The sequence below is a fragment of the Crinia signifera genome, chromosome 19, assembly GCF_055691185.1.
Source record: "Crinia signifera chromosome 19, ASM5569118v1, whole genome shotgun sequence".
Lineage (NCBI taxonomy): Eukaryota > Metazoa > Chordata > Amphibia > Anura > Myobatrachidae > Crinia > Crinia signifera.
Genome location: NC_139226.1, coordinates 3,850,131 through 3,873,406, shown reverse-complemented (window position 1 = coordinate 3,873,406; position 23,276 = coordinate 3,850,131). Strand labels below are relative to the sequence as shown.

General features: G+C 42.9%; 1 long non-coding RNA gene across 2 annotated transcripts; it reads right to left on the bottom strand.

Moving 5' to 3' along the window:
- Positions 1–3,539: 3,539 nt before the first annotated feature.
- LOC146041661 (uncharacterized) lies at positions 3,540–21,051 on the bottom strand. Of its 2 annotated transcripts, none has more exons than XR_014463525.1 (3): positions 20,992–21,051; positions 10,636–10,842; positions 3,540–4,307 (listed from the first exon to the last, which is right to left on the bottom strand). It is a non-coding gene; the product is annotated as an uncharacterized LOC146041661 (long non-coding RNA). The 2 variants fall into 2 exon arrangements; XR_014463523.1 differs by lacking the exon at positions 20,992–21,051 and adding an exon at positions 18,947–19,155.
- Between the last annotated feature and the right edge of the window lie 2,225 nt (positions 21,052–23,276).

Genomic DNA, 23,276 nt, shown 5'->3' with positions numbered 1-23,276 from the left:
TCACACACAATGCCCTAGTGGATGGTAGGGGTGTCGACACATGTTAGCTAAAAAAAAAACTGATGTCGGCATTTTGCCTGTCGACCTAGCATTGTCGACCTAATGCTTATGTCAACGATCCAACTATGTCGACCTTAGCAATTTTGACCCTTAGTGGTCGACCCAACACGCTTACCAATCCTTATGCCCAGTGGATCAGGAGGGGCACGTCAGGTAGGCCTACCCCACCCCTATGGTGTTGTGCTAGAGGAGCACGTTATTATCTATCCCCACCATGTGTTATATATACGGGGCAGTACTGATGGTGTAATAGTTATATTACTGCCTCACAGCACTGAGGTCATGGGTTCTATCCCCACCATGTGTTATATATACGGGGCAGTACGGACGGTGTAATGGTTACATTACTGCCTCACAGCACTGAGGTCATGGGTTCTATTCCCACCATGTGTTATATATACGGGGCAGTACGGACGGTGTAATGGTTAGCATTACTGCCTCACAGCGCTGAGGTCATGGGTTCTATCCCCACCATGTGTTATATATACGGGGCAGTACGGACGGTGTAATGGTTACATGTGTTATATATATACGGGGCAGTACGGACGGTGTAATGGTTATATTACTGCCTCACAGCGCTGAGGTCATGGGTTCTATCCCCACCATGTGCTATATATACGGGGCAGTACGGATGGTGTAATGGTTATATTACTGCCTCACAGTGTTGAGGTCATGGGTTCTATCCCCACCATGTGTTATATATACGGGGCAGTACGGATGGTGTAATGTTTACATTACTGCCTCACAGTGTTGAGGTCATGGGTTCTATCCTCACCATGTGTTATATATACGGGGCAGTACGGACGGTGTAATGGTTACATTACTGCCTCACAGCACTGAGGTCACGGGTTCTATCCACACCATGTGTTATATATACGGGGCAGTACGGATGGTGTAATAGTTATATTACTGCCTCACAGCACTGAGGTCATGGGTTCTATCCCCACCATGTGTTATATATACGGGGCAGTACGGACGGTGTAATGGTTACATTACTGCCTCACAGCACTGAGGTCACGGGTTCTATCCCCACCATGTGTTATATATACGGGGCAGTACTGATGGTGTAATGGTTATATTACTGCCTCACAGCACTGAGGTCATGGGTTCTATTCCCACCATGTGTTATATATACGGGGCAGTACGGATGGTGTAATAGTTATATTACTGCCTCACAGCGCTGAGGTCATGGGTTCTATCCCCACCATGTGTTATATATACGGGGCAGTACGGACGGTGTAATGGTTACATTACTGCCTCACAGCACTGAGGTCATGGGTTCTATTCCCACCATGTGTTATATATACGGGGCAGTACGGACGGTGTAATGGTTAGCATTACTGCCTCACATCGCTGAGGTCATGGGTTCTATCCCACCATGTGTTATATATACGGGGCAGTACGGACGGTGTAATGGTTACATTACTGCCTCACAGCACTGAGGTCATGGGTTCTATCCCCACCATGTGTTATATATACAGGCAGTAAGGACGGTGTAATGGTTACATTACTGCCTTTACAACACTGAGGTCATGGGTTCTATCCCCACCATGTGTTATATATACGGGGCAGTACGGACGGTGTAATGGTTACATTACTGCCTCACAGCGCTGAGGTCATGGGTTCTATTCCCACCATGTGTTATATATACGGGGCAGTACGGACGGTGTAATGGTTATATTACTGCCTCACAGCGCTGAGGTCATGGGTTCTATCCCCACCATGTGTTATATATACGGGGCAGTACGGACGGTGTAATGGTTACATTACTGCCTCACAGCGCTGAGGTCATGGGTTCTATCCCCACTATGTGTTATATATACGGGGCAGTACGGATGGTGTAATGGTTAGCAGTACTGCCTCACAGCGCTGAGGTCATGGGTTCTATACCCACCATGTGTAGGGGGCAGTATGGATGGTGTAATGGTTAGCAGTACTGCCTCACAGCGCTGAGGTCATGGGTTCTATCCCCACCATGTGTTATATATACGGGGCAGTACGGACAGTGTAATGGTTACATTACTGCCTCACAGCGCTAAGGTCATGGGTTCTATCCCACCATGTGTTATATATACCGGTTCAGTATGGACAGGGTAATGGTTAGCATTACGTTCTATTCCCACCATGTGTTATATATACGGGGCAGTACGGATGGTGTAGTGGTTACATTACTGCCTCATAGCACAGAGGTCATGGGTTTGATTCACACCCAGAATCCGGGAGGGTTGCCCACCTTTCCGGGGGGCCGGGAGGGTGACCCGATTTTCAGGACCCACCCGGACATTCCGGCCGGGTAGGCAACCCTGATATAGATTGTAAGCTCCACTGGGACAGGGACTGATGTGATTGTTTAAATATCCTCTCTAAAGGATGCGGAATATGTTTGCGCTATATAAATAACTGGTAATAATCTCTGTGCTGCGCTGCGGAATATGTGTGCGCTATATAAGAAACTGTAAATAAATAATAAAATAAATATAGTGATTGTACACAATACTTGCCCCTGTCCTAAACCCTACATCTTGTGAGTATGTTTCAAGGAAATGTGTTCAACAAATATGCCCCCTGGGAACAGAGGATCCTGGGAATGACCTCACTTCCTATGTATCTCCCTGGCCTGGCCACAATGGACTTTGGAATGTTTCAGTGGTAAATATTTACATCTGATTTACTGATGCTACTAAATCTTATCATTGTATTTTACAATGTTTGGTGTAAACCCTGGAGCAGAAATAAACTTTAATACACTCTGCCCTACTTACAGTACGTGCTGTATTCATACAGCATGCCGATCTTGCTGTCATTAGGAACCAGTGACATCACTAAGAGTGTGGCCTATCCAGTCACTGGGATTCAGTGACATCACTGTCATCACTGAGAGTGCTGCCTATATAATCTCTAAAAGCCAGTGACATCATTGAGAGTGCAGCCTATACAGTTACTAGGAGCCAGTGACATCACTGAGAGTGCAGCCTATCCTGTTACTAGGAGCCAGTGACATCACTGAGAGTGCGGCCTATCCAGTCACTAGGAGCCAGTGACATCACTGAGAGTGCAGCCTATACAGTCACTAGGAGCCAGTGACATCACTGAGAGTGCAGCCTATCCTGTTACTAGGAGCCAGTGACATCACTGAGAGTGCGGCCTATCCAGTCACTAGGAGCCAGTGACATCACTGAGAGTGCAGCCTATACAGTCACTAGGAGCTAGTGACATCACTGAGAGTGCAGCCTATCCAGTCACTAGGAACCAGTGACATCAATGAGAGTGCGGCCTATCCAGTCACTAGAAGCCAGTGACATCACTGAGAGAGCAGCCTATCTAGTCACTAAAAAGCAGTGACATCACTGAGATTGCGGCCTATCCAGTCACTAGGAACCAGTGACATCACTGAGAGTGCGGCCTATCCAGTCACTAGGAACTGTGACATTACTGTCATGAAGATCTTTTTTTTATTGTATGAATCATTGAATTTACAGGTCATTGCATATTACAAACTCATTCTACGCACAAATATTAAAATTATTGTTTTTTTACCTTGCTGTTTGGGAAGATTATTATTTATCATGCGCTGAGGGCGATGTTGCTATTTTCTGTCTATGTTCAGTCCGTCATTGAATCCCAATAACATATAACAGGATCTGCCAGGTGACATAACATGATCTAATTCAGGTCTAATCATTTGTTTAGCGAGAGATATTGTGGTGACCACATCTCACACACTTCCAGCTATGTGGTCATCATGGGCCTAGGCAGGACATTCTGTGTGTGATAACCGGTGGCGGTCATTCCTCCACCTTCTTACAATTGTCACCCCCAAAATGAGCCATAATGCCATCATTTCATGCCGACACAGGACGCCAGCCTCTGAAGACACTGCTTTAATGAGTCCTGCAGGACTTTACTCAGCTTCTTCTCCCCCCCTGGCCATGTCCGATGAGTTGGTGAAGGTATAGAACCCATAGGTGTTTTGGGATTAGCACTGGACTTGTCCGTTACCAGACTGGTACTAGCGGAGTGCTCCGGGTCCTGGTCCCTCATGCAGGTGGTGAGGCGGTTCCTCAGCCGGTTGGCGGAGATGGCGGTTTTGGGAGTGCGGGAGGACCCAGAGATGTGGCCTGTCAGAAGTCTGGGGTCTCCAGTAAGATAGAGGCACACCCCCGTCTCACAGTCTAGGAGGAAAGTATGGTGGGAGGTAGCCATGGTCACGTTCTGTTGTCTGGTTGCCCTGTCACACAGCTTGCAATCTAAGAGAGAGGATATTATTATGGTTACTGCAATAAGATGAAGAGAAAATGGCGTTGTGTTACATAGTGGGTATCAGTGTCACACAGGCCCACAGAGAGCAGAGGGTTCACCTACACAAATAACAGGACGCTAAGTATCAGTATATACTAAATACAGAACCCATCCTACATATGTCCCTCCAGGACCTTGTATACCTGGAACCTATATATATATAACAACCAATATACATAGAACCCATCCTACATATGTCCCACCAGGACCTTGTATACCCAGAACCTATATATATATAACAACCAATATACATAGAACCCATCCCATACCTCCCAACTTATGTGTTGGTGAATAGCCCCCGAAAAGGGGGCGGGTGTATGCAAATGAGGGCACGGCTTATGCTAATTAGCCGCGACCTCATTTTCATACGAGAATAGAACCTAGTACATATACCACCCTCTGTACCTGGAACCCATTATACATACCTATATACCTAGAACCCATTATACATACATATATACCTAGAACTCATTATACAGTACATACCTATATACCTAGAACCCATTATACATACCTATATACCTGGAACCCATTATACATACCTATATACCTAGAACCCATTATACATACCTATATACCTAGAACCCATTATACATACCTATATACCTAGAACCCATTATACATACCTATATACCTAGAACCCATTATACATACCTATATACCTGGAACCCATTATACATACCTATATACCTGGAACCCATTATACATACCTATATACCTGGAACCCATTATACATACCTATATACCTGGAACCCATTATACATACCTATATACCTGGAACCCATTATACATACCTATATACCTAGAACCCATTATACATACCTATATACCTGGAACCCATTATACATACCTATATACCTGGAACCCATTATACATACCTATATACCTGGAACCCATTATACATACCTATATACCTGGAACCCATCATACATACCTATATACCTGGAACCCATCATACATACCTATATACCTGGAAACCATTATACATACCTATATACCTGGAACCCATTATACATACCTATATACCTAGAACCCATTATACATACCTATATACCTAGAACCCATTATACATACCTATATACCTAGAACCCATTATACATACCTATATGCCTAGAACTCATTATACATACCTATATACCTAGAACTCATTATACATACCTATATACCTAGAACCCATTATACATACCTATATACCTAGAACTCATTATACATACCTATATACCTGGAACCCATTATACATACCTATATGCCTAGAACTCATTATACATACCTATATACCTAGAACTCATTATACATACCTATATACCTAGAACCCATTATACATACCTATATACCTGGAACCCATTATACATACCTATATACCTAGAACCCATTATACATACCTATATACCTGGAACCCATTATACATACCTATATACCTAGAACTCATTATACATACCTATATACATGGAACCCATTATACATACCTATATACGTAGAACCCATTATACATACCTATATACCTGGAACCCATTATACATACCTATATACCTGGAACCCATTATACATACCTATATACCTAGAACCCATTATACATACCTATATACCTAGAACCCATTATACATACCTATATACCTGGAACCCATTATACATACCTATATACCTGGAACCCATTATACATACCTATATACCTGGAACCCATTATACATACCTATATACCTGGAACCCATCATACATACCTATATGCCTGGAACCCATCATACATACCTATATACCTGGAAACCATTATACATACCTATATACCTGGAACACATTATACATACCTATATACCTGAAAGCCATTATACATACTTATATACCTAGAACCCATTATACATACCTATATACCTAGAACCCATTATACATACCTATATGCCTAGAACTCATTATACATACCTATATACCTAGAACTCATTATACATACCTATATACCTAGAACCCATTATACATACCTATATACCTAGAACTCATTATACATACCTATATACCTGGAACCCATTATACATACCTATATGCCTAGAACTCATTATACATACCTATATACCTAGAACTCATTATACATACCTATATACCTAGAACCCATTATACATACCTATATACCTGGAACCCATTATACATACCTATATACCTAGAACTCATTATACATACCTATATACATGGAACCCATTATACATACCTATATACCTAGAACCCATTATACATACCTATATACCTAGAACCCATTATACATACCTATATACCTAGAACTCATTATACATACCTATATACCTAGAACCCATTATACATACCTATATACCTGGAACCCATTATACATACCTATATACCTAGAACTCATTATACATACCTATATACATGGAACCCATTATACATACCTATATACCTAGAACCCATTATACATACCTATATACCTAGAACCCATTATACATACCTATATGCCTAGAACTCATTATACATACCTATATACCTAGAACCCATTATACATACCTATATACCTAGAACCCATTATACATACCTATATACCTAGATCCCATTATACATACATATATACCTAGAACCCATTATACATACCTATATACCTGGAACCCATTATACATACCTATATACCTGGAACCCATTATACATACCTATATACCTGGAACTCATTATACATACCTATATACCTGGAACCCATTATACATACCTATATACCTAGAACTCATTATACATACCTATATACCTGGAACCCATTATACATACCTATATGCCTAGAACTCATTATACATACCTATATACCTAGAACTCATTATACATACCTATATACCTGGAACCCATTATACATACCTATATACCTGGAACCCATTATACATACCTATATACCTAGAACCCATTATACATACCTATATACCTAGAACCCATTATACATACCTATATACCTGGAACCCATTATACATACCTATATACCTAGAACCCATTATACATACCTATATACCTAGAACCCATTATACATACCTATATACCTAGAACCCATTATACATACCTATATACCTAGAACTCATTATACATACCTATATACCTGGAACCCATTATACATACCTATATACCTAGAACTCATTATACATACCTATATACCTGGAACCCATTATACATACCTATATGCCTAGAACTCATTATACATACCTATATACCTAGAACCCATTATACATACCTATATACCTAGAACCCATCATACATACCTATATACCTGGAAACCATTATACATACCTGTATACCTGGAACCCATCATACATACCTATATACCTAGAACCCATTATACATACCTATATACCTAGAACCGATTATACATACCTATATACCTAGAACCCATTATACATACCTATATGCCTAGAACTCATTATACATACCTATATACCTAGAACTCATTATACATACCCATATACCTATAACTCATTATACATACCTATATACCTGGAACCCATTATACATACCTATATGCCTAGAACTCATTATACATACCTATATACCTAGAACTCATTATACATACCTATATACCTAGAACCCATTATACATACCTATATACCTGGAACCCATTATACATACCTATATACCTAGAACCCATTATACATGCCTATATACCTGGAACCCATTATACATACCTATATACCTAGAACTCATTATACATACCTATATACCTGGAACCCATTATACATACCTATATACCTAGAACCCATTATACATACCTATATACCTAGAACCCATTATACATACCTATATGCCTAGAACTCATTATACATACCTATATACCTAGAACCCATTATACATACCTATATACCTAGAACCCATTATACATACCTATATACCTAGAACCCATTATACATACCTATATACCTAGAACCCATTATACATACCTATATACCTGGAACCCATTATACATACCTATATACCTGGAACCCATTATACATACCTATATACCTGGAACCCATTCTACATAACTATATACCTAGAACTCATTATACATACCTATATACCTAGAACCCATTATACATACCTATATACCTAGAACCCATTATACATACCTATATACCTGGAACCCATTATACATACCTATATACCTGGAACCCATTATACATACCTATATACCTGGAACCCATTATACATACCTGGAACCCATTATACATACCTATATACCTAGAACCCATTATACATACCTATATACCTGGAACCCATTATACATACCTATATACCTGGAACCCATTATACATACCTATATACCTAGAACTCATTATACATACCTATATACCTAGAACCCATTATACATACCTATATACCTGGAACCCATTATACATACCTATATACCTAGAACCCATTATACATACCTATATACCTGGAACCCATTATACATACCTATATACCTGGAACCCATTATACATACTATATACCTAGAACCCATTATACATACATATATACCTAGAACCCATTATACATACATATATACCTAGAACCCATTATACATACCTATATACCTAGAACCCATTATACATACATATATACCTAGAACCCATTATACATACATATATACCTAGAACCCATTATACATACATATATACCTAGAACCCATTATACATACCTATATACCTGGAACCCATTATACATACCTATATACTTAGAACCCATTATACATACCTATATGCCTAGAACCCATTCTGCGGGGTAAATTTCTTCAGATGGGATGTTGTCCATAGCAACCAATCAGATTCTACTTATTTTTTAGCACCTTTTAGAAGATAACAGATAGAACCTGATTGGTTGCCCATAGCATCTTACCAAAAAAATCCTTACCTGTATCCCACATTTACTATTACCAAATAACCAGAATCCCCAATTATCACACACCAGGACTCAGTATAATCAATCCTATCATACATAGCAAACACTGTGCATCAGTGCTACCTGTGTACGCATCTTACCTGTGCATCAGTGCTACCTGTGTACGCATATTAACTGTGCATCAGTGTTACCTGTGTACGCATCTTACCTGTGCATCAGTGTTACCTGTGTATGCATCTTACCTGTGCATCAGTGCTACCTGTGTATGAATCTTACCTGTGCATCAATGCTACCTGTGTATGCATCTTACCTGTGCATCAGTGTTACCTGTGTATGAATCTTACCTGTGCATCAGTGTTACCTGTGTATGAATCTTACCTGTGCATCAGTGTTACCTGTGTATGAATCTTACCTGTGCATCAGTGTTACCTGTGTATGAATCTTACCTGTGCATCAGTGCTACCTGTGTCTAAATCTTACCTGTGCATCAGTGTTACCTGTGTATGAATCTTACCTGTGCATCAGTGCTACCTGTGTCTAAATCTTACCTGTGCATCAGTGTTACCTGTGTATGAATCTTACCTGTGCATCAGTGCTACCTGTGTATGAATCTTACCTGTGCATCAGTGTTACCTGTGTATGAATCTTACCTGTGCATCAGTGTTACCTGTGTATGAATCTTACCTGTGCATCAGTGCTACCTGTGTATGAATCTTACCTGTGCATCAGTGCTACCTGTGTATGAATCTTACCCGTGCATCAGTGTTACCTGTGTATGAATCTTACCTGTGCATCAGAGCTACCTGTGTATGCATCTTACCTCTGCATCAGTGCTACCTGTGTATGAATCTTACCTGTGCATCACCGCTACCTGTGTATGAATCTTACCTGTGAATCAATGCTACCTGTGTATGAATCTTACCTGTGCATCAGTGCTACCTGTGTATGAATCTTACCTGTGCATCAGTGTTACCTGTGTATGAATCTTACTTGTGCATCAATGCTACCTGTGTATGAATCTTACCTGTGCATCAGTGTTACCTGTGTATGAATCTTACCTGTGCATCAGTGTTACCTGTGTATGAATCTTACCTGTGCATCAGTACTACCTGTGTATGAATCTTACCTGTGCATCAGTGCTACCTGTGTATGAATCTTACCTGTGCATCAGTGCTACCTGTGTATGAATCTTACCTGTGCATCAGTGTTACCTGTGTATGAATCTTACCTGTGCATCAGTGCTACCTGTGTACGCATATTAACTGTGCATCAGTGCTACCTGTGTATGAATCTTACCTGTGCATCAGGGCTACCCGTGTATGAATCTTACCTGTGCATCAGTGCTACCCGTGTATGAATCTTACCTGTGCATCAGTGCTACCTGTGTATGAATCTTACCTGTGCATCAGTGTTACATGTATATTATCTGCAGTCCCCCTCTTAGGTGTCTCTTACCTGGGATCTGGTGCAGGTTGTATTTCAGGCACATCCTATGAGTTCTCCTGTGTAGCCCCTTCCCAGCACTCTGTCCCCAGTCTATATGAGCCGGCACTTGGGTGAGGGACCAATAGGTGGGCAGGATGGATGTGTGTGCACTGGGATAATGGTGTTGTCTCAGCAGCTGGTCTCAGGCAGATATATGCAGCCGGTTCCTCTCTGTATCTACGAATGAAACATTTATGTTTGCAGTAATAACATTAGGCCACAAGCAGAGTGTGGGCTCCCCCTGCTCTAATCACCCCCCTCAGCCTGACACCGCAGAGAGGAGCTGGAACACAGCATGGTTCCCACACCCATCTGCCAGCGCTACATCATGGAGCATGCCTAGCAATGCCCACCCCCTCTGCCAGCGCTACATCATGGAGCGTGCCCAGCAATGCCCACCCCCCTCTGCCAGCGCTACATCCCGGAGCGTGCACAGTAATGCCCACCCCCCTCTGCCAGCGCTACATCCCGGAGCGTGCACAGTAATGCCCACCCCCCTCTGCCAGCGCTACATCATGGAGCGTGCCCAGCAATGCCCACCCCCCTCTGCCAGCGCTACATAATGGAGCGTGCCCAGCAATGCCCACCCCCCTCTGCCAGTGCTTCATTCCAAGAGTGCACCCAGAAATGCCCATCCCCCTCTGCCAGGGTTACATCCCCAGAGAGCATCCAGCAAAGCCCACCCCCACTCTGCGAGTGCTACATCCCCAGAGAGCACCCAGCAATGCCCACCTCCCTCTGCCAGTGTTACATACCCGGAGACAATCATCTGTCACACAGAACTAACTGCAGATCTGGTACCTGGGACTGATCACACTGTGCATTATATAACTGGTACCTGGGACTGATTACACTGCACATTATATAACTGGTACCTGGGACTGATTACACTGCACATTATATAACTGGTACCTGGGACTGATCACACTGTGCATTATATAACTGGTACCTGGGACTGATCACACTGTGCATTATATAACTGGTACCTGGGACTGATTACACTGTACATTATATAACTGGTACCTGGGACTGATTACACTGCACATTATATAACTGGTACCTGGAACTGATTACACTGCACATTATATAACTGGTACCTGGGACTGATTACACTGCACATTATATAACTGGTACCTGGGACTGATTACACTGCACATTATATAACTGGTACCTGGGACTGATTACACTATACATTATATAACTGGTACCTGGGACTGATTACACTGCACATTATATAACTGGTGCCTGGGACTTATTACACTGCACATTATATAACTGGTACCTGGGACTGATTACACTGCACATTATATAACTGGTACCTGGGACTGATTACACTGAAAATTATATAACTGGTATCTGGGACTGATTACACTGTACATTATATAACTGGTACCTGGGACTGATTACACTGCACATTATATAACTGGTACCTGGGACTTATTACACTGTACATTATATAACTGGTACCTGGGACTGATAACACTGCACATTATATAACTGGTACCTGGGACTGATTACACTGTACATTATATAACTGGTACCTGGGACTGATTACACTGTACATTATATAACTGGTACCTGGGACTGATCACACTATACATTATATAACTGGTACCTGGGACTGATTACACTGTACATTATATAACTGGTACCTGGGACTGATTACACTGCACATTATATAACTGGTACCTGGGACTGATTACACTGTACATTATATAACTGGTACCTGGGACTGATTACACTGTACATTATATAACTGGTACCTGGGACTGATTACACTGCACATTATATAACTGGTACCTGGGACTGATTACACTGTACATTATATAACTGGTACCTGGGACTCATTACACTGCACATTATATAACTGGTACCTGGGACTTATTACACTGTACATTATATAACTGGTACCTGGGACTGATTACACTGCACATTATATAACTGGTACCTGGGACTGATTACACTGTACATTATATAACTGGTACCTATGACTGATTACACTGTACGTTATATAGCTGGTACCTGGGACTGATTACACTGCACATTATATAACTGGTACCTGGGACTGATTACACTGTACATTATATAACTGGTACCTGGGACTGATTACACTGTACGTTATATAGCTGGTACCTGGGACTGATTACACTGCACATTATATAACTGGTACCTGGGACTTATTACACTGCACATTATATAACTGGTACCTATGACTGATTACACTGTACGTTATATAGCTGGTACCTGGGACTGATTACACTGCACATTATATAACTGGTACCTGGGACTTATTACACTGCACATTATATAACTGGTACCTATGACTGATTACACTGCACGTTATTAAACTGGTACCTGGGACTTATTACACTGTACATCAGTGGTTCCCAAACTTTTTTGAATCACGGCTCCCTATAGTATCAGAAATGTTGTCGTGGCATCCCATGGCCAAAAAAATGTTATGGAGTCATTTAGAAAACATTATTAAATTAAGCAAATTGTGTTAATATGTCATCTTTAGGGTCAGTTTTTTGGTGCGTGACAGAATTTGCTTCTGTTTGTCCATATATTTTATGATTGGAAGCCACCAGCACTGGTTTTGCCTATTACATTGACCATAAATAATTTTGAATTGGTCCCAGACCACCAAGCCAGGGCACCCCTGCAGGTGTTCCGAGGCACCCCAGGGTGCCACGGCACACAGTTTGGGAACCACTGCTGTACATTATATAACTGATACCTAGGACTGATTACACTGTACATTATATAACTGGTATCTGGGACTGATTACACTGTACATTATATAACTGGTACCTGGGACTGATTACACTGCACCTTATATAACTGGTACCTGGGACTGATCACAATGTACATTACATAACTGGTATCTGGGACTGATCACACTGTACATTATATGACTGGTACCTAGGACTGATTACACTGTACATTACATAACTGGTATCTGGGACTGATTACACTGCACATTATATAACTGGTACCTGGGACTGATTACACTGCACATTATATAACTGGTACCTGGGACTGATTACACTGCACATTATATAACTGGTATCTGGGACTGATTACACTGTACATTATATAACTGGTACCTGGGACTGATTACACTGCACCTTATATAACTGGTACCTGGGACTGATCACAATGTACATTACATAACTGGTATCTGGGACTGATCACACTGTACATTATATAACTGGTACCTGGGACTGATTACACTGTACATTATATAACTGGTACCTGGGACTGATTACACTGCACATTATATAATTGGTACCTGGGACTGATTACACTATACATTATATGACTGGTACCTAGGACTGATTACACTGTACATTACATAACTGGTATCTGGGACTGATTACACTGCACATTATATAACTGGTACCTGGGACTGATTACACTGCACATTATATAACTGGTACCTGGGACTGATTACACTGCACATTATATAACTGGTATCTGGGACTGATTACACTGTACATTATATAACTGGTACCTGGGACTGATTACACTGTACATTATATAACTGGTACCTGGGACTGATCACACTGTACATTATATAACTGGTACCTGGGACTGATTACACTGTACATTATATGACTGGTACCTAGGACTGATTACACTGCACATTATATAACTGGTACCTGGAACTGATTACACTTCACATTATATAACTGGTACTTGGGACTGATTACACTGTACATTATATAACTGGTACCTGGGACTGATTACACTGCACATTATATAACTGGTACCTGGGACTGATTACACTGCACATTACATAACTGGTACCTGGGACTGATTACACTGTACGTTATATAACTGGTACCTGGGACTGATTACACTGTACGTTATATAGCTGGTACCTGAGACTGATTACACTGCACATTATATAACTGGTATCTGGGACTGATCACACTGTACATTATATAACTGGTACCTGGGACATATTACACTGCACATTATATAACTGGCCCCTAGGACTGATTACACTGTACATTATATAACTGGCACCTGGGACTGATTACACTGTACATTATATAACTGGCACCTGGGACTGATTACACTGCACATTATATAACTGGTACCTGGGACTGATCACACTGTACATTACATAACTGGTATCTGGGACTGATTACACTGTACATTATATAACTGGTATCTGGGACTGATTACACTGTACATTACATAACTGGTACCTGGGACTGATTACACTGTACATTATATAACTGGTACCTGGGACTGATCACACTGTACATTACATAACTGGTATCTGGGACTGATTACACTGTACATTATATAACTGGTACCTGGGACTGATTACACTACACATTATATAACTGGTACCTGGGATTTATTACACTGCACATTATATAGCTGGTACCTGGGACTGATTACACTGCACATTATATAACTGGTACCTGGGACTGATTACACTGTACATTATATAACTGGTACCTGGAACTGATTACACTGCACATTATATAACTGGTACCTGGGACTGATTACACTGCACATTATATAACTGGTACCTGGGACTGATTACACTGTACATTATATAACTGGTACCTGGGACTGATTACACTGCACATTATATAACTGGTACCTGGGACTGATTACACTGCACATTATATAACTGGTACCTGGGACTGATCACACTGTACATTACATAACTGGTATCTGGGACTGATTACACTGTACATTATATAACTGGTACCTGGGACTGATTACACTGTACATTATATAACTGGTACCTGGGACTGATCACACTGTACATTATATAACTGGTACCTGGGACTGATTACACTGTACATTATATAACTGGTACCTGGGACTGATCACACTGTACATTACATAACTGGTATCTGGGACTGATTACACTGTACATTATATAACTGGTACCTGGGACTGATTACACTACACATTATATAACTGGTACCTGGGACTGATTACACTGCACATTATATAACTGGTACCTGGGACTGATTACACTGCACATTATATAACTGGTACCTGGGACTGATCACACTGTACATTACATAACTGGTACCTGGGACTGATTACACTGTACATTATATAACTGGTACCTGGGACTGATTACACTGTACATTATATAACTGGTACCTGGGACTGATCACACTGTACATTACATAACTGGTATCTGGGACTGATTACACTGTACATTATATAACTGGTACCTGGGACTGATTACACTACACATTATATAACTGGTACCTGGGACTGATTACACTGCACATTATATAACTGGTACCTGGGACTGATTACACTGCACATTATATAACTGGTACCTGGGACTGATCACACTGTACATTACATAACTGGTATCTGGGACTGATTACACTGTACATTATATAACTGGTACCTGGGACTGATTACACTGTACATTATATAACTGGTACCTGGGACTGATCACACTGTACATTATATAACTGGTACCTGGGACTGATTACACTGTACATTATATAACTGGTACCTGGGACTGATCACACTGTACATTACATAACTGGTATCTGGGACTGATTACACTGTACATTATATAACTGGTACCTGGGACTGATTACACTACACATTATATAACTGGTACCTGGGACTGATTACACTGTACATTATATAACTGGTACCTGGGACTGATCACACTGTACATTACATAACTGGTATCTGGGACTGATTACACTGTACATTATATAACTGGTACCTGGGACTGATTACACTACACATTATATAACTGGTACCTGGGACTGATTACACTGCACATTATATAACTGGTACCTGGGACTGATTACACTGTCCATTATATAACTGGTACCTGGGACTGATTACACTGTACATTATATAACTGGTACTTGGGACTGATCACACTGTACATTATATAACTGGTATCTGGGACTGATTACACTGTACATTATATAACTGGTACCTAGGACTGATTACACTGCACATTATATAACTGGTACCTGGAACTGATTACACTGTACATTATATAACTGGTACCTGGGACTGATTACACTGCACATTATATAACTGGTACCTGGGACTGATTACACTGTACATTATATAACTGGTACCTGGGACTGATTACACTGCACATTATATAACTGGTACCTGGGACTTATTACACTGCACATTATATAACTGGTACCTGGGACTGATTACACTGCACATTATATAACTGGTACCTGGGACTGATTACACTGAAAATTATATAACTGGTATCTGGGACTGATTACACTGTACATTATATAACTGGTACCTGGGACTGATTACACTGCACATTATATAACTGGTACCTGGGACTGATTACACTACACATTATATAACTGGTACCTGGGACTGATTACACTGCACATTATATAACTGGTACCTGGGACTGATTACACTGCACATTATATAACTGGTACCTGGGACTGATCACACTGTACATTACATAACTGGTATCTGGGACTGATTACACTGTACATTATATAACTGGTACCTGGGACTGATTACACTGTACATTATATAACTGGTACCTGGGACTGATCACACTGTACATTATATAACTGGTACCTGGGACTGATTACACTGTACATTATATAACTGGTACCTGGGACTGATCACACTGTACATTACATAACTGGTATCTGGGACTGATTACACTGTACATTATATAACTGGTACCTGGGACTGATTACACTACACATTATATAACTGGTACCTGGGACTGATTACACTGTACATTATATAACTGGTACCTGGGACTGATCACACTGTACATTACATAACTGGTATCTGGGACTGATTACACTGTACATTATATAACTGGTACCTGGGACTGATTACACTACACATTATATAACTGGTACCTGGGACTGATTACACTGCACATTATATAACTGGTACCTGGGACTGATTACACTGTCCATTATATAACTGGTACCTGGGACTGATTACACTGTACATTATATAACTGGTACTTGGGACTGATCACACTGTACATTATATAACTGGTATCTGGGACTGATTACACTGTACATTATATAACTGGTACCTAGGACTGATTACACTGCACATTATATAACTGGTACCTGGAACTGATTACACTGTACATTATATAACTGGTACCTGGGACTGATTACACTGCACATTATATAACTGGTACCTGGGACTGATTACACTGTACATTATATAACTGGTACCTGGGACTGATTACACTGCACATTATATAACTGGTACCTGGGACTTATTACACTGCACATTATATAACTGGTACCTGGGACTGATTACACTGCACATTATATAACTGGTACCTGGGACTGATTACACTGAAAATTATATAACTGGTATCTGGGACTGATTACACTGTACATTATATAACTGGTACCTGGGACTGATTACACTGCACATTATATAACTGGTACCTGGGACTTATTACACTGTACATTATATAACTGGTACCTGGGACTGATTACACTGCACATTATATAACTGGTACCTGGGACTGATTACACTGAAAATTATATAACTGGTACCTGGGACTGATTACAGCGACAGAGTGCAGCGACACTACCTGAGGTAACCACAACCTTTATGTCACTGAGATTAACGCCTGATTGTGGGCCTTGTACTGCGCTGCGTGATGGCGCTACATCCCTGGAGGTGGCTGTAATGACCGGGCCCTCGCTGTGCTTGGTGTACAGGCCGGTGGCTACCAGTGCTCAGTAACCAGGCCGCAGCCAGAGTGCAGCGACACTACCTGAGGTAACCACAACCTTTATGTCACTGAGATTAACGCCTGATTGTGGGCCTTGTACTGCGCTGCGTGATGGCGCTACATCCCTGGAGGTGGCTGTAATGACCGGGCCCTCGCTGTGCTTGGTGTACAGGCCGGTGGCTACCAGTGCTCAGTAACCAGGCCGCAGCCAGAGTGCAGCGACACTACCTGAGGTAACCACAACCTTTATGTCACTGAGATTAACGACTGATTGTGGGCCGTGTACTGCGCTGCGTGATGGCGCTACATCACCGCTGGCGGCTGTAATGACCGGGCCCTCGCTGTGCTTGGTGTACAGCCAGAAATGAGAATGCGCAATAACAAAACATCGGTCCCCGTGCGAATGAGAGGCAGTTGCGAACGCACTTGAATATGGTTCGGTGTAAAGGAAGTGCCACGGATTGTGGTACTTTGGGTCCTTGTGGGTTAGTAAGGCATGTGACCTGCCTCCCAGCCTCTAAGGCATCTCAGGGGTTAATGTTCCCTCACCTGTTAGTGCAGCACCAGCGCCCTCCGCTCCCCTCCAGCAGATTTGTTTGTAGCATAAACACAGGTGAATGTGAGGAAGCTGCGGTTGTTTGCTGCACACTGTCCCTGGGGTGGTGAGGGGGAGGGGAGGCTGCTAAGCTACAGTCTGCTGTTATCTGTGGGGACACAAGTCAAACAGGACAGTACAGGCTCCCAGTACACCACCTGCCGCTAGCTCCAGGCCTGACTCACTAATCAGGCCCAGCACATACAGTACAGAGACACCTCCCCCCTCCCCCACTGCCGCATCTATTATATGTGAGGTCACTGTCACTCCCCAACCTTAATCTGGTTGGTGGTCCTGGGGTGCACTGGACCACCCATAGTTTATTATTTTTATTACCCTCTAGCAATGGCTCCCAGTCATTCTGTATTTGCGGACCCACCGGCAGTCTGCATTATCGTCCTTGTTCTCTCCCCCAGACACACTGGTAATGATAGTGCACACATTCGCGTGATGCGATGATGTCACGCCGCATTGTAGCGTGACTAGAATCACGCCTGAGTCCATCAAAGGCCATCCACCAGCAGACCCCGGCTTCCTGTCAATCACTGGTGAAGGAGAAGAGCAGCAGGATTTCTTCACTGACAGGCGTCGTGTCCTACGGGCCGTACGCAGTCTATCGATAATCACACAGCAGCAATCAGGTCTGAGCCATTACAGAGGGTACAAAATGGTCGGTCCCTGGACTTCCCTCTTATGATTGGCGGCACCTGTGTTACACTATGCCAGTGGTTCCCAAACTGTATGGCGTGGCACCCTGCATATATATATTTTGCATTGTAAAAAAAAATCAGTCAGTATTTACACAGAAACAGAATAACTCCCCTAAATGTAACTTTCTCTACACCTGTTACATCTGCCCCACCTGCAGTGCAGCATTGTTTTGTCCATTAGAGAGAGAATTTGCTTTTGCGAGTGAACCAGAATCAGGCCTATAAACACAATCAAATTAGTTTTATGTTTATTTTCCACTTCTTTTTTTACCTAGGGGTGCCGGGATATAATTTTGGTAATCTAGTGCCGTTTGGGAACCCCGACACTATGTCATTTATAAGGACGGAAATTCAGCACAGGTGATTACAATCATATAAGAGAGGATGTCGTCCCCCTGGAATGGGTCATGTTGGGAGGTGTGGACTGTGTATAATACAACTAGGTGATTCACCACGCCCTACGGGCGCTCTTCACACCGGCGTAAGGGGCTGCGCCCCCTTAATTTGAGAACGTTTGTATAGGAGAAATATGGTTAGATTTGTATGAAAGATGCCCTGTATTGCAACTTGGGTGTCCGCGAATCGCGGGAGGGGGGGTCGTGGGGGGTGCCGCGAATTGCGGGAGGGGGGGGGGGTGCTGCAAATTGCAGGAGGGGGGGTTGCGGGGGGTGGGGGGGTGGTTGCTGCGAATCGCGGAAGGGGAGGGGTTGCAGAGAATCACGGGAGGGGGGGTGGCGGGGGGTGGGTTGCCGCAAATCGCGGGAGGGGGGGTTGCGGGCGTTGCGGCGAATCGTGGGAGGGGGGGTCGCGGGTGGGGGGGTGTGTGTCGTGAATCGCGGGAGTGGGGGTTGTGGGGGGGGTGGGGGTGTGACGCGAATCGCCACAAGAAAAAATCAACACAGAAAGGTCAACACATGTAAATGTTGACATAAGTGTGGCACTTCATTGGTGTCCATGACGACACAATAAGAAAACATAAAAAAAAAGAAAAATAAATCTTCAAAAACTCATGTCAACCTTTTTCATTGTCGACCATAGCCATGTCAGTGTTTTGCATGTGCCATTTAATCCTGGGGCTGCCGCGAATCGCGGGAGGGGGGTCGCGGGGGGGGGGGCGGTGCCGCGAATCTCAGGAGGGGGGTTGCGGGGTGGTTATTTTTGCCGCGAATCGCGGGAGGGGGGGTCCCGGGGGGGGGTTGTTTTTGCCGCGAATCGCAGGAGGGGGGTCGCGGGGGAGGCGGGGTGTTTTTGCCTCAAATTGCGGGGGGGGTGCGGCGGGGGGCGCTCACCTGGTGGCTGTGGAGTAGCAGTGCTGTGTAACATGGAGAGGCAGAGGGTGTCTGGCACTGTCTGTGGGCTCACTGGGCTGGTTCTCTGTCGTGTGAGTCAGTCATGTGAGTCAAGGCTCCACCCAGCGTTACAGCTTCAGACACACTTTGAGTGACAGATGTAGCCAAATATATAAGAGATAGTGTTATAATGTCCGGGAACTGTCCATAGTGCCACCTAATAGAGAGACAATTATTTTATATAGTTTTCAACTTATACAACCTTACATTTCTGTGTCACATGGGATGTTGCTATGGGCAACCAATCAGATACGCTCTATTATCTTCTAGAAAGTGCTAAGTAAATAAGTAGCTTCTGATTGGTTGCCCATAGCAACATCCCATCTGAAACAGAACTCCCATTTTAGTAAATTCCCGCCTCTGTGTCTGTGTGTGTGTGTGTGTGTGTGTCTGTTGTGTGTGTGTGTTGTGTCTGTGTGTGTGTGTTGTGTGTGTGTGTCTGTGTGTGTGTTGTGTGTGTGTGTGTGTGTGTTGTGTCTGTGTGTGTGTGTGTTGTGTGTGTGTGTGTGTGTGTTGTGTCTGTGTGTGTGTGTTGTGTGTGTGTGTGTGTGTGTGTGTTGTGTGTGTGTGTGTCTGTGTGTGTGTTGTGTGTGTGTGTTGTGTCTGTTGTGTGTGTGTCTGTGTGTGTGTGTGTGTGTGTTGTGTGTGTGTGTCTGTGTGTCTGTGTGTGTGTGTGTGTGTTGTGTGTGTGTGTGTTGTGTCTGTGTGTGTGTGTGTTGTGTGTGTGTGTTGTGTGTGTGTGTTTCTGTGTGTGTGTGTGTGTGTGTTGTGTGTGTGTGTGTGTGTGTGTTGTGTGTGTGTGTGTGTCTGTGTGTGTGTTGTGTGTTGTGTCTGTTGTGTGTGTGTCTGTGTGTGTGTGTGTGTGTGTGTGTGTGTTGTGTGTGTGTGTCTGTCTGTGTGTGTGTCTGTGTGTGTGTGTGTGTGTGTGTGTTGTGTCTGTGTGTGTGTGTGTGTGTGTGTGTGTGTTGTGTGTGTGTGTTGTGTGTGTGTGTTGTGTGTGTGTGTTTCTGTGTGTGTGTGTGTGTTGTGTGTGTGTGTGTGTGTGTTGTGTGTGTGTGTGTTGTGTGTGTGTGTGTTGTGTGTGTGTGTGTGTCTGTCTGTCTGTGTCTGTCTGTGTGTGTCTGTGTGTGTGTGTGTGTGTGTGTGTGTGTCTGTTTGTGTCTGTGTGTGTGTGTCTCTCTCTCTCTCTCTAGACCCAAATGCTCTCATCAGATAACAGATTTCATAGGACCCAGGTACCCTGGTGGGGAAGAGGAAAGGATGGGATCCATGTGTTACTCTCTATCGTCTCCTATCTCTCCTCTGGTCGGGAATCTTAATTGGAAACTCATGAAACCTGATAATCCTGTGTCTTCACTCACTGTCCTGCTTACATTCTGGCTGCCTGGTTCTGCTGCTGCACAAGAGGGAGAGCTAGTGATATCAGTGTGCTTCAGACAGGAGGCCGTCAGAGGGGGCCCCCTTGTGTGACTATGTCTGTGTGTATATATGGGAAGCGGTCATCTATTAGAATGAACTTAGGTCTACAGTCATTAGGTCGACCCCACTAGGTTGACTGGCAGGAAGGTCGACCAGACTTAAGGTCGACATGGGCCAAGGTCGACAGGACTTAAGGTCGAATTTGCATAAAGGTCGACATGAGGCAGTTTGACTGGTCATAAGGTCGACATGGGTTTTTCACTGTTTTTTGAGCCGACATGTGCCGACAGGCGGTATTTCATGCCCTACCATCCACTAGGGCATGGAGGAGGTTATTAAAGCTGTGGCGAGCGAAGCGAGCAATGCGAGGGTCCGATTCTCATTGCCAACTGTGTCCATGTCGACTGTGTCGACATTCGGGTAAAAAAACAGTGAAAAACCCATGTCGACCTTATGACCAGTTGACCTTCCTCATGTCGACCTTTATGCAAATTCCACCTTAAGTCATGTCGACCTTGGCCCATGTCGACCTTAAGTCAGGTCGACCTTCCTGCCAGTCGACCTAGTGGGGTCGACCTAATGACTGTAGACCTAAGTGTGGTCTGACAGATGTACCGATTCCGTATACATGTACTGTTGGCATACTGACTCAGATCTTACAATATATTGCTATTCCTATGCAGCAGACACAATGGGGGAAATTTACTAAAGGAAATTTGTATAAAAAATAAGTGTATTTGTATCCAGAAATATACTTATTTTTTACATTTACTATCCCGAAAATACGGCAATTCGTATTCGTATTG